We start from the raw sequence: 14,564 nt of genomic DNA, 5'->3' as shown, positions 1-14,564 counted from the left end.
ACAACACGATAAAATGTTGTTGCAGCCAAGTATATTAGCAAGTCAGCATTATTTTTTGCCTAGGCTAGACCTATTTTATTTCTTGTTTCACATATGTTTTCCTCAGAAAACCTAATGTCAGGAAGGGAAACAACAAAATCACCCGTCAAAGTAATATTCATTCTAAATACCTGAAGTATTTCACTATTTGCAATTTATTTCAGTGTATATGGGGAAAAAACAACTCTAAAAACTACAAACTTTTATGTTTACATCTTTAGCCAATACAAACATTACACTTTTTGGGGGGAGGAACTTTTTATTTTATTCTTATGCTTAAAAAATATTACAACAGGCGGATCCATAAAACAAGAAATAAAATTGGCCTGGCCTTATACTCCATACCATGTAGAAAAATGTGTGTATCAAAGCCTAACCCTCGCCAGACACCATGTGATATATTATTTTATGGTCTCTGCTGTAATTTAAAGTCAAACCTGAATAGTATATAAATGGAGATTGTTGAGCACAGTACATATCTCTCAGGATTCTACTGACACAAGTGAGTGAATGATTTTACAGTACTTTAAGCCTTATTGCTGAGTATGAAAGCACTTGAAAGTGGTGGCTTTGTTTCATTATTGCAATCTGAGGAAAAGAGTGATTTAGGTTTAATAAAGATTTGAACATGTTTTGAGTTGTAGATGTTTATTTCCTATCTAGAGCTGACAAAATTAGAAATATGAATGTGGGATTCAGAAAGCAGTTGTATCAATGCTTTATCATGGAATCTGTGAGTGGAGTATATAAGACAAAACAATCTGTACTGTAATAGCTCTAGCCTCCATGCACCCAGTGTTGAATTAAGGTGTCACAGTTTGACAATATATACATAGGTAGGAGCATACTAGGCCTACAACACTCTTCACCAACACGTCACGCAAGCTACACACTCTATGGAAAAGATCTGTTTTGAGTTCAAACATAAAAACTTTACATTTCATTGATTCAGATCTGAATTGGAAGATCATTCAACCAATGAGGCCAAGTTATGTTGAAATATCTGAATCTGTAGACAAATTGTGATAATCTGGTGGAGGTTCTTACTGTATGATCAGATCTGCTCCTGTTAAACTTCACTGACATATAGTCTTATAGTCTTATAGTCAGTGCAGTACCTACAATACTGATTTGGTATGGAAGTAATGAAATGTTCTGACACAATACTACCATTGCCCCACGTTAAACACTACCATCTCACACTATAAACACTACCATTGTCCACTTTAAACACTACCATAGCCCACTTTAAACACTACCATTGCCCACTTTAAACACTCCCATAGCCCACTTTAAACACTACCATCTTACACTTTAGACACTACCATAGCCCACTTTAAACACTACCATCTCACACTTAAAACACTACCACTGCCCACTTTAAACACTACCATAGCCCACTTTAAACACTACCATTGTCCACTTAAAACACTAGGATCTCACACTTAAAACACTACCACAGCCCACTTTAAACACCATCATTTCAAACTTTAAACACTACCATCTCCCCACCTTAACCTCTACCCCCTCGCCACCTTAACCACTCCCATGGACCTACTTTTAAGTATAAATCACTCAATGAACTTGTAATGTGCAAAGGAGACTAGAGGCAGAAGAATGCATGAATTGCTGGCATGGCCTGTCGCCATCAAGTACTGTGACTGTCATTCTCCATCTGTTCATGGATGGGCAAGCCGACCTTATCTCTTCAGCCTGTTAGTGAACCTGGATTTTGTTCGCAGGATTTGATTGCTTTAATCAGCCTACAGCACATTTACCTGTCTGAAGGGATCATATGACGCAGGTAATTACGCCTGTGACAAAATCCATGTGACTGGTTTCCCTTATGGGTATTGCTTAAATAGGAATCTAATGATTGTTTTTATATTATTCATTCAAGATCAAAAGAACATGCTTTCACATGCATGGCATCTATTCTGACATTCTTGGAATCACACTGAAAAAAATAACTGTCAATTCCTTCAGTACAACATCACTCTTGACAGGTCTGATTATTCTTAAGCTCTTTCTCGCCTCAAATTTCATTTCATGACTGCTGTGATATGTTTATGCCATCCACCATTTGCTAACAATAAACCAAATTGAATGAAAAATCTCTTACGTAATGGTACAACATGCTGATACATCATGTGATTACTGCATGTAGTGCTAAGCGAAAATAGTGCTATCACTACTCAGTTGCAGGGGTTAAAAAAAACCATCATCTGACGCCCGGGACAAGTTAATTCAGATTAAATCAAAATCAGTTAAATCAATCAAATAATGGTATCTTACTTGTCTGTGGGCTACTAGATAATTTCCACTTATGGTTTCAAACTGCAAATAAACTTGGATTTCATTTCACATCTGCTCAAAATGTAGCTATTACATTTCACAAAAATAATAATTTAGAGCTGTCATTCTTTGCAATTCATCACTATTCAATAAATAGTCCAGTAAACATTAACATAAAACATTGTGTCATAAAATCAGAGCAAGTGGAAAATTAGTCAGGACAAGTTACTTTCTTGAAGTCACTTGCCCTGTGGCAAGTCACTTTTAAGAAAATTTTTTGAATCCCTGAGTTGTATTATATTTGTTTACAAATTTGTTATCTTTAAGAGAAAATGCTGTAAAAAAACTTGTAGATGGGATATACATATACACAGCAAATTGATAAGGATTGTTTTAGTGGAATACTCATGATCAGAATCAGCCATATCAGCTAATTCTCCCTAATTCTTCTCATATGCCTTTATTAAGTACTGGTGCAAACATGGTTTTTCAGCAGGGTGAACTTTTGACATTTATGTAGCAGGGCCATGTCTGATAGGACAAAACACTACAACAGAGATACTGTTTAAATATTCATAACAATGTACACAGATCAATTGTGTGGTCCTGCAAAGTGGGCCCTGGACACTGACAGGCATTTACAATATCAATAAATCAAATATGGATCATTATTCCCAATAAAAACCAACAGTTATTGTACAGAAAGACATTGCAAACTCTCCATCTCATAAATAAATAATTAGTTCATTTAGAACTGGGAACAAATATGAAAAGGCTCATTGAGTGCAAATTTGACGTTTTTCAGATTTGTCATTGTGCCCACATTCCTGGTTGGCTGTGACGGATGGTACTTCCGCATTGTCTCAGTGTTAATACTCTAATATTGCTTTCTGTCTAATGTCCTCCACGTCCAAGGCCAACAAAATACTGGTTCCACAGCCCAAACATGCTTTTATATTTCTGTTAGTTTTCCCCATATCATCAAGATACATATGTACATTACTGTGTGACGTTTTATCATTTATATGCTCTGTGATGCCTGCTACATGCAACATGTCCCTATGCTCGTCTTTGACACCTACAGCAAGATACATGGACGTGTTACCTTGGACCATCTTGTGTATCATACAACAAGCACTTGTTACTGGGACCAACTTTGTGGATCATACAACTAGCACTTGTTACTGGGACCATCTTGTGGATCATACAACAAGCACTTGTTACTGGGACCAACTTTGTGGGGTCATTAAAATATGCACTTGCTGGGACCAATTGCGCCATTGCATTACAAAAAGCACACAAAAAAGTGTACGATATCAAATAGTTCAAGTATGAATGAAAAATAGCACATGAATATGTGAAGTGGAAAAACAGGTTTATGATATCAAAATGTAGTTTATACTTATGAATAAGACAAAAGAAAGATTTAAGGGTAACTGCAGACAGACAAGTTATGGCTGTTGGACTGAATACAATAACATATTTATATAGTCACGTGAACATCCACACAAAAACAACAACAAACAGACACCGTGCGGAGGTCACCTTTGGTTATCAGCAAGTTGGTTGTATGGATCTACATACACGGTACTGGTCATAATTACATGTCATACACTCAGGGACAGCCCATTTATCTCGTGCACCTCTAACACCCTGCTCTAATCCTCAATAATGAACAAATCTTCTGCATTCATGTCACTTAATATCATTTCTGTGTCTATTCAATGGAGGCATCAAAGAGTTGGCACAATTTCAACTTACTGACTGACTTGTGGAAGCTGTCTGGAGAGAAAGAGCTAGACAGTACGCCAGTCTCCATTTACACAGAAACAAACTTCAAACTTGACAATTGGTATGGTGAGTTAGTATGGTTTTTACACCACTTTTAGCAATATTTCAGCAATATTTCAGCAATATTACAGCAGGGAACACCAGAAATAGGCTTTGCACACTGCACCAATGTTGGGAAATTTGTGAAGACTAGACACTTCAGCCATTAGATTACTCCACTACCCCAAGTGAGTGAGTAAGTCTGAGCAAGCTCATCTAATTCACTTTCAACAACAGAACACACTTTGTAAACATGTAAGATGGAACGAAAAAAAAGTGTTGCAGGTCTTCAATCATAATGATTTCAGCCAGTATTATATACACTGGGGCATATGGACATTTGTTTTTCAAACTCACTGTCGCTCATTTGATACCAAATCATTCACTCGTTTGATGAAATAGAATTACTTGGATGGTCATATAGTATCCTCTATTTATCGAGAGAAATGCAGTATTTTTTAGTGCCTTTAGGACTAGTGATTTGAACTGCCTCAGGCCAGGCCAGCTACCCCGAGTGGCTGGGTTTGGTGCTGACATCAGTTGGAGCACACAAACCACCACATGACAACATTACAAGGCAGTTAATATCTTTTACAAACTGAATGAAATCTGGTAATTTCATGCTTATTTGGTCATTATCTCAAGGATCTAAATGTCAGAAATAAATTAATAATGATACATCAAGTTCAGTGCGAGTCAGATCGTGATTTCTTCAATTGTGTCATTAAAAATACCTTGTGATGGATTAGGAAAAGAAATACAGTTATGTGACAATTGCAATTTCACCTAAATAAATAATTCACTCCAGGAAATTAACAAAATTGTTTTATACTCATTGCATCAAACACAGAAGAAAAGGTTTTGATTCCATTTGAACAATAGAAGTATTCCACACAACTTAAACATGGAAAGTGTAAAACATTAATGATGATGAGTTATGTCATTTTTTTGTGAACAGTGAATAAAAATAACACATGTGTTGGTTACAAAATCACCTCCCATAACTGCATGAGCCCCTACCCTAAAATGTTCCACTTGTCACAGCATTTACTGCGAGATAAATTTAACAAAAACAGTTGTATTCTTCTGGAGAGTAGGAAAGAGTTCATAGTGCTGCTAACCATATTCCAACAGTATGACAGAGGAGTAAAACTTGTAACGAGTTTCACACAACAGAGTATTGAACCCAGACCATTGGTGTGATCCCCCACTACATTGACCATTAGGCCACCCCTCCCAGATCATCACAGGATCAGAAATCTGGAAATAGCGTGAAAACACAATTGTGGCATAACAGTTTATTCGGACCCATGGACCTGTTATACAAAGCTATATTTGGGTTTATCTTTGGATGTTTCTGAGCATCTATATGTTGACTTACAAAACATAAAACTAAACGAACTTTGTGAACTGATGGTTTCAACAAGTCCATCTTTAACTATTTTAATTGTTTATGGACAAAACAATAAAATTCAGTTATCAAATTTATGATGAACAATATCAATTACTTCAGAAATCAGTGAAGTGTACATCCCCAGAGCATCATTGAAAGAAGGCAATGGGATTAGGACATCAAAAACACTTCAAGGCTGAATAAAATGAATTCTCAGAGAATACATTGAATCAAATGTGAAACCTGATCCAAGATGAGTAATGGCGTTATCCTTCCTGGAGTTTGAAGCAGAGGACTACGATACTGTGCTGTCACATTCATTAGAAATGTCACACGGACCTGCTAAACACACTGTGACCTTATGACCTTCAAGAGAAATTGCTCTTCGGCTTTGAAGTCCTGGCATGACATTTGAACGAAAAGATGGTGAATTATTCACTGAGCAAGATAAGCTGTTATTGTTCCTAGCTAAATTATACATTGTCTATATTTTTAGGCAGAGCAATTTTGAGGATCAAATTTAATAGATGCAGGCTAGAAAAGACAAGATTCCATTTCTGGAGGAGATATTTTAAATCTTGATGAGTTGTAAGGAGCATTGTAATTCAAAAGTGATCACAAATTTTGATAACAATAATTGAATAGTGCACTATCTAAATCAATGTGAGAATGTGTTTGGTCAATAATTGCATTACACCAGATCTCAGTGGTTCAGTCATGGGAAACATTATGTAAATTGTCAAACAGAAGCACCAGTCCCACTCCACAATAATGCCATACATCAGTCTGTGTTTTTATATAGTTAGATAGAGTTTGTACATTTAATTAGATTAAACAATAAATCAACCATGAAAAAGGCATGGGTTGGGCTTCATTCTTAAGTGGACTTCACATGGCAAACTAAACTTTGTCCAACTCACACTTTCACACGTCAAACACATTCTGTCAAATTTTCAAGTCATTTGAGCACCACATCTCTATCGGGCGGTCATGTGACAATTTCTTTGACAGATATTGGCCATTTCTGAATAACATGAGTTTGACAACCCAGAAAGTTTGATGGAAAAGATGGTGAGAATAGAGACCGATCTTATTTCTCAACAACAGTTTCACAACTCTGAAATTGGTGTTGGTAGCAAGTTGGTGGCATATTCACACAGTCAAACATGTGTTGTCAAACTTTAATTTGTAGTGTGAATGCCATTTTAAAGGACTAATCTCTGGGAGGTCAAGTATTAACTCACTTAATGAAAATGAAGAACATATGCAACATTGGCCTTACTGTACTGAAAAGCAAGCTATATTTTTCACTAACAATACATACTTTACAATGATTCATCCAGTTTCTTCAGGCAAGTGTATTGCAAACAAGGTATCTGAATCATGTTATAATTGCGAACATCAATCATTCAGCTCAATTAAACTTACATAAATCTATTCCATTTAAGTTCAACATATGCTCAAGTTTCTCATCCATTGCCCTTTTCTATTTGAATTTACAACGAGCACATGTCAATGACAATTTCAAAACATCTTTAATCATGTACCATCCAAACATTTATGAACTTATAAAACCTTGGTGAAGCAAGGTTGACAATAGTTATCTCCCCTTTTCTTTGTAACAATGAATCACCTGTGGGAAGGCCAGGGCAAGTGACTGGCAATCAGCCAAACAAAATAATGACCCAAGTTTGAAACATGATCCCTGCAGTAAAGTTTGTTTTACTACGATGACATCATAGAGTAATGGCAAAACAAACTGATTACAGGTGAGGCAATCCATTGATATAACATACTGAAGAAACTTAAATCTCCTCAGTACTAGTCCATGAAATGCACGGACTTACTGCATAACAAGCTTCTGAAGTAATACAGGGAAATCCCTTGAGAGCTCTACTGAGTGCAGTAATAAAATACACATCCATATTTAGCCGAGCTTAGTGACATGACGTGAAGCAATTCTCACCTGTGAAAAGGTAAAACAGTTGCCTTGGGTGTTGGAAGGTACAACATTAGTAATTAGGTTGAAATCACAGTTTGACAAGTATGGAAAATCTCAGTGACTTAAATCCATCGCTCAAATCATGTAGGCTTAACCGATTTCCACGTAAAGTGACATATGGCACCTGGAAGAATAATAAGTACATGCCACAGCAGATTACAGGAACAAGTAGGGATATAAATACCATATTTCACTTCAGTAATTTACATTCTGGAACAGGAATTTTAATTGAAATTTTCATGCAGTTCATAGATTTAAAGCTTCCTTACCCTTGATGGAATAAGTTCAGGGACAATTTTAATAAAAACACTTGACATCGGATTTAAAAGGCTCGGAAAGAAGAATTGAAACCCATTTCCACCTATTACAACCTAAAGCCATAACACACTAGCACCAGACAAAATGAGCTGGCACATACTGCTGAATATAAAATAATATATAATGCTTGAGTTTGGGTACAATTTACAATCAATCACTGTTCCAAGCCAGTTTCTCATCATTTAGTTTTCCAGCTGAAGTCTGTGTTCTTTGAACAGCGAAATATTACCATGCACAGCCTGCAAGTTGAAATAAATATGAGGTTACATTTGACAGTGTCAGATTGTACCAGAGCAGGTTCTACATGCTTAAATCATGTCCTGCTTCCTTCTGCAATGTGAATATTAAACTATAATATACATTTAACAATTATCGGTAGTGAACAGACTAGATATCCATAGCAACAGTGCAAGTATCACGTTTAAAATGTTGAATATTTCATACTTTTGTGATTTAACATAACATATATTTCCATGCTTTGATAACAAAGTGCAAACCTTCCTTTTAGCCATATATGTTTCCTTTATCTAAAATTACATGGTTACTATATATTCATAAACACATCAATGTGATTAGGTTCTTGTCAAAATTAACTTTGACAAGATGTTTAAGATAAGAGTTCCCATGTGAAGAAAGGACATATCACAGTCATAAACAGTTACATAAGGCCATTTACACTCCTATTGTGAGAATAAATTAAACGCGAGCTGATAATTAATACTGAAATGACTGTGACCCCGAGACTTCGTGTTATTGTTTCACCAAGGTCAAACACAATAAATACGGTAATTATCATAGCAGCTACAAATGTACAGTTAAATACCATCAACACTCATGTTTGGGTGAGTAAACAAGAGCAATGGGTTGAAGACGTCAAGCATGGACATAATGATAAATAGCTGACCACTGTGCTGGAAACGAGGTGAAAATAAGACCCTATTTTGGCAGATGTCCAACCTATATTGGTAGCTATACTCCCAGTAAACACAGCCTGCTTATGTACAACCTTCAAACACGAGATTACCCAGGAAAACCATCTTGTGCATCTTCAAAGATGGAAACAAATTTAAGGGTGTAGGGAAGGAGAGTGATCAGCCTTGAGAAATTCTTCCATCTGTTATTGGACACTTTAGTCAGTTGCTTTTTGAAAGAAAAAAAAATAACTTAACAATTGTTCTGATGAGGTACAGGTGAGCAAGATACAGTATTCCAGATTTCAGAAAATCAATATTTGTTGTCTCATGAATCGTGGAGAGTCTATGGACCTGGATGTAAAGTTTAAAGTGATTAAAATTTAAGGCTGTTTTAAAAATCTTACAATTTCAGATTTACGGATAAATGATTGAGGTAAAAGCAACAGTATGTCAAACATATCATCAGCATATATATCCTCTTCAAGCCAAATAGAATAAGCTGAAGGTCGAATATTGTATGATGGCAATGTGGGCACTTCTCATGAAGCTTAACAGTGATTGTCAGAAGCTTGATCTAGTTTACACTCTACCAAATAGTGGTTTATTGTTTCACATTGACAAAAAACAACATATATAACTTTCAGTTAGGTTGACTTGATATAAAATGTGTTATATCAAGAACACATCTTGTGAATATTCCTGAACTGAGGCCATCTCAATTTTGTTATCTAAAGTTGACAGAATTTCTCTTTACTAATGTGTTTGCCACTTCAACTCAGCAAGAGCACAATCCTCCCATCTCTGTTAAATATTTAAGGTGAGAACCACATGCATTTCAGACACATTAAAAACACATTTTTGACCCTGCTTAAATTCTCATCTAGTCATCAAAAGATATGGGTTCATGTCTTGACAATTATATACCAACCTCCACTGAATACCAAAATGTGGAAGTACAATGATCTATATGTGTTTCTTGCGATGATAAACATGACAAAATACAAGAACATCTGTCTCCACAAATGCCAAGAACATCACACAGTTTGCCGAGGTCCTGTGGCACATTATCACTGTGTACTTCTGAATGTATCAATACATGCTGGTGCCTCCTACAGATCAACTCAGGCCTGTTTCATCCATCAGGAGCCCATCTACACACCTAACTTAGAACAAGAGGGACAGAAATACTCCAGACAAGCCACCCAAAAGGTCATCTGACACCCATATAGTTAGAGGGCTTTCCTGAAGCGGTGTTGGTGTACTGGATGCAAATAGCCCTGTCAAGGCTGAGAACATGCTTTGAGCAAGAGGAGGAAAAACCTGACACAACCACAATCAGCGTTTAGTAAAGCTCATGCAAAAATAAATCTCTGTATTGATCAGTTTTGGTTACAGTTTTTAGGAATACACTTTTGGCAGTAACGTACAGATTCTAGTACTTTTGTTGGGTTGATTCCCATCTAGGATTTGAACCCACACTTTCTGTACACAAAGTCGGTACAGAATACCACATACCTACCAACCATATTGTTTCAATATAGGAATAATAACACCTCTGAGGTTTTGGTAGACAATGCAAAACCGGAGGGTGAGGGATTTTCCAACCCTGATTTTACATTGTCTACCAACACCCACGGAGAAGTGTTTTCTCTAACATACATACTGTTAAATGACCATTTATTGAAGCTACATAACAATCCCTGAAGGGCATGTAAAATCAATTTAATAACATTAACTAAAATTGATAACTCAACCCTACTTCTGTTGTTGGCCTGGTGGTCATGTGTAGAATAAATCTGAGAGTTGCAGTTCCAGTCTTGCTAGGGAAAACATTTGAGCTTAACCTTTAACAACATTTTTCAATTGATTCAAACACTCATATATCATTTGAATGATGAGGTTCATATAGAGCTAGGAAAAGATGATTGCACAAAGTAAAACCTGTTCATGCAAAACAAAAACCTCAAATGCGGTTATTCTGGGAAAACAGGAGACGACCTAATATACAGTGAGAAGCACACTTCAGATTTATATTGTCACCCTAATTAAAACCCTAACACAAAGTAAACTTGCCTGCTTTCAAAGATGGTGGTAGGTATCCAGTATTCTGTAGTCTTACCAACAAAGTCAGCTATCTAATCCACACAGGTTCCATATACCAGGTACCACATTCAACTACTTTCAAAGTGGCATTGTGTATTTTTAGTTTTTAGATTTTACAAAAGGTATGTTTCTTCTCATGCAGTGTACTGACAGAATAACAAAGACTATTTGACACAATTCCCAGAATGGAATATATCATAATTACAAAAAGCCTGATCCTACCATTACAATTTCTATTAAGAGGGAGGAGTGAGCACACCTGTAGTCAACCAAACATTTATAATGTGATGCCAAGCAGACCTTCTCCACATTTAAATGTCCTGACTCAATACCAAGATGCCACAAGGAAAGAGGTCCTGTTGTTCTGTCTATAGAGATCCACATCTATTAACGTGAAACACACACAGCGAGGACACTGACAACAACATACTGGACACACTTCATTAACCACACAACATGTCCCACCTCCACAAGGACACGATCTGGACCTGCTGATGTTCCACTTACAATATTTCTTGAGGGGCCACGGCTTACAGTCAGGTGACAATAAGTGTGGGAAGAAGATCATACCTTACAAAATGAGTGGGAGTATGAGAGATTGCCATCTTATGGCCAATCCTTCAGGACAATATTCAGAGTTCATTTAGTTAATTTATTTTTTTCTTGCAAGTTTACGAAAATAACAGCTGAGAAGTTTGTAACAGGATGCCAGATCCTTCACACAAGATGCAACAGTTGTGTTGGAGGTGCAAATCTTGCCCAACCAACAAATGCATGCTGGTTAAATATGACATTTACACATAGCAACATAGGCTGTTTGGACTTTGGTAACATACAAGAAAACCAACTGACACTATGTGTTCAGGTAATGTCAAACAAACGCTGTGTCGCTGGTGTTGGATGAGGTGTTGGATGCGGAAGTTAAAATCTATCCCAGAATGCTGCTCTGTATCACTATCAGTTCTCTGAACAATTCTTGAATCTACTCTAATTAAACAGTTAAACAGAAAAATAGCTTACATTCTGTCCTCTCTTGACAACTATCTTAAAGATTCATAAGACAAGCCATTCCTAGAAGAGATATGCTTGCCAATATAACATAGGAAATACTTTCAATTAAGTTATTTCGGAATGCTTGACCTGTGTTGTGTCCCTGAGTACCACTTCCTAACCAGCGTTGAGGGATGCAGGTAGGTGTGATTTGACCAGGTAAAAGGTGACGCATGGTCCAGATGTAACTAAAGCCAGGTGACTCAGAGCGGGGGACCGTGTCAAATAGGCGAACGACTCGCCCACTCACATCCCTCAATTAACTCCAACCTGGACACTCACCCATGACCAATCACTCAATCAGTGCAGTGTTACCTCCGACATTGGTCACTCTAGCCCTGCTCATACTGACCTCTCCCTTTCATACTGACCAAGCTGAGATCTACCTTGCCTTGTGTTTACTAAACATGGTAAGACCTCTCTCAAACTTTCCAAGAGGAGCTCTTGTATTGTATTTACTGAACATGGTCATGTTGCCCATGATATACTAAGCATGGTCAGATGTCTTCAGCCTTACAAACAAAGAGTTTGTGAGAGTTATAAAATCAACAGGCTAATTGTTATGAACTGATATGAAATAAACCTTGTGCACCCATCAATAGTTCATAGGGAACCCATACAAAATATTATTCTTTCATAAAACAATTCAAAACAACAGATGAAGAAGCTTTGATTTTACTAATCAATCAAATTTTCTACATGATTTTCAAAATGACAACATTAATGCTAGTATACATGACTGAATGCGTCCTTCCCAACAGCACTAAGAAAAATGTCAAAGTGGCTAACAATAGGCTCCCATGTGTTGTAGATGTCTGAAAATGATTCCCAGAATATTCAAGGCACCTTGTGTGGCATGTGAATGGAAATATGGCCCAAGCATGCTGATAGGTATAAAGTGGGTGTATAAATAAGTAAACACACAGAGTGTTGATGTGACAGTTTGAATATGTGAATGTGATCACACCGCCATTTACATACCTTCATCGATGCATTTTATAGTTATACTGTTTCATATAATTTTGAACTGAATATTCAAGGTATTAAATACTGAACATTTAATGCACATAATTTCAAATGATATAGAAAATTCTCATAAAAAAGTTCATCCTGCATGTCAAGTATGGCAGAATGTTGTGAATCTTGTTCTGTACGGACTGCCGAGGTGGGAAGAGAGGAAAATGGCACGTGGTCTGATCACTTTCTTGTTGCTACAGTCTATCAACAGGACATTGCATTATGTTTCTCTGTTTTAACTGATGAGTCCAGATATTGTTCATTTCATAATTTGCAGGTATTTGTTGCTACACATTTTAAAGAATAAACAATTGTTTATAAAACATCATGTTATCAAGATTATTAAAGAAATGAAGTTTATGAAAAAGAGCGGCAGTACTGTCATGGCAACATTTTTTTTATGAGGTTTCAATCATCCTTTGACAGATATAGCATATTTTGGATTAATCAAACACTTGTCATGTAAACCGGGTGAGTATACTGATGACACAACGTATCATATCCGGGCTGAGCATTGTTTATACTAATACTCCATGAGTGCATACAGTAACACCAGACATTACTTGCAACTGCTGGAAACAACCCAATTTGTCACATGATAGTTTGAAAAAGCTATCACCAAAATCTGAACAAAACGCTGCAATAAATTCTGAAGTTTGATTGACCCGATAGCTTGAAACTCATTTAAAATAAATCAATTTCTGTCAAATCCCATCAGTGCACGCACTGTGATTTTCCATTTCAATTCCAGGTGGCAGTTTAAGATGAAAAAACTTGACATGAATCTCCTTGCGAACAAAGCCTCAGGAATCTCCATATACAGATAAACTCTTGTCAAGCAAACGTGCCATAAAGTAAATTATCTGTGTGTCTAATCATACTGGCTTCGAACCACAACAACACTTACCCATTGAATTTCACTACAATCCTACGTTTTCGCTGCGACAGGGTTGAATTGTATCTGTGAAGTCCACATGCCTTTGGGATTGGATTACAGTGATTGAAACACACATGTTATGGACAGACTCTCTGGGAGACATTTACCTATATGACAGTCAATGGAGTAGGTACACAGAAGAGAAAGTGGCTTGATCTTTCGAGCCACAACAAGTTAATTTGAAGGACCAAAGCTGCAGTGGTCGGTCGTAGTTTAAATAACATGATCCTCACATGGGTTATGCACTTTTACTTTTTATGAGAATATGAACTGGACCTGGATCATTGAGTTGATAATTTATCATAAATGAACATGTTTCAGTTTAGTTGTGTGTTTAGTTAAAGAAATTATTCATGATAAAGATTCAAAAAGTACACTTGCTAATGAGATTCAACCAAATTAATCTGATGAAGATGGGAATATTTCATTTCTGTTGTTCCATACTTCAGTCATCTATTAGCAACCCTTTGACAGACTGTGATCGTGATCCTGAAAGCCTTGATTCCTTGTTGTAAACATTCAAAATATTCACACAGGACATCCAAACATGACTTAAAATTATACAAGATATTACTTGTCCATTACTTCACCATAACTACATGTAATAACATTTAAAGTTGGTAGAGAAAATGTCTCCAACATCAGCTGAGAAATAAATGAAACCCC

General features: G+C 36.6%; 2 protein-coding genes across 6 annotated transcripts in view; one reads left to right on the top strand and one right to left on the bottom strand.

The window, feature by feature from the left end:
* The window catches only part of LOC137294098 (dynein regulatory complex protein 8-like), a 118,220-nt gene extending 117,112 nt beyond the window's left edge, over positions 1-1,108 (top strand). The window contains exon 7 of the transcript XR_010957506.1: positions 1,098-1,108. The gene's annotated coding sequence lies outside the window, so the exon portion shown is untranslated. The remainder of the gene's footprint in view (positions 1-1,097) is intronic.
* The window catches only part of LOC137294088 (apoptosis-stimulating of p53 protein 1-like), a 117,734-nt gene that overhangs the window by 25,695 nt on the left and 77,475 nt on the right, over positions 1-14,564 (bottom strand). The gene's annotated exons all lie outside the window — the stretch shown is intronic.

This window comes from Haliotis asinina, chromosome 8 (assembly GCF_037392515.1).
Source record: "Haliotis asinina isolate JCU_RB_2024 chromosome 8, JCU_Hal_asi_v2, whole genome shotgun sequence".
Taxonomy (NCBI): Eukaryota; Metazoa; Mollusca; class Gastropoda; order Lepetellida; family Haliotidae; genus Haliotis; species Haliotis asinina.
Note: the sequence above shows the minus strand (reverse complement) of the source record. Positions and strands in the feature narration are given on the sequence as shown.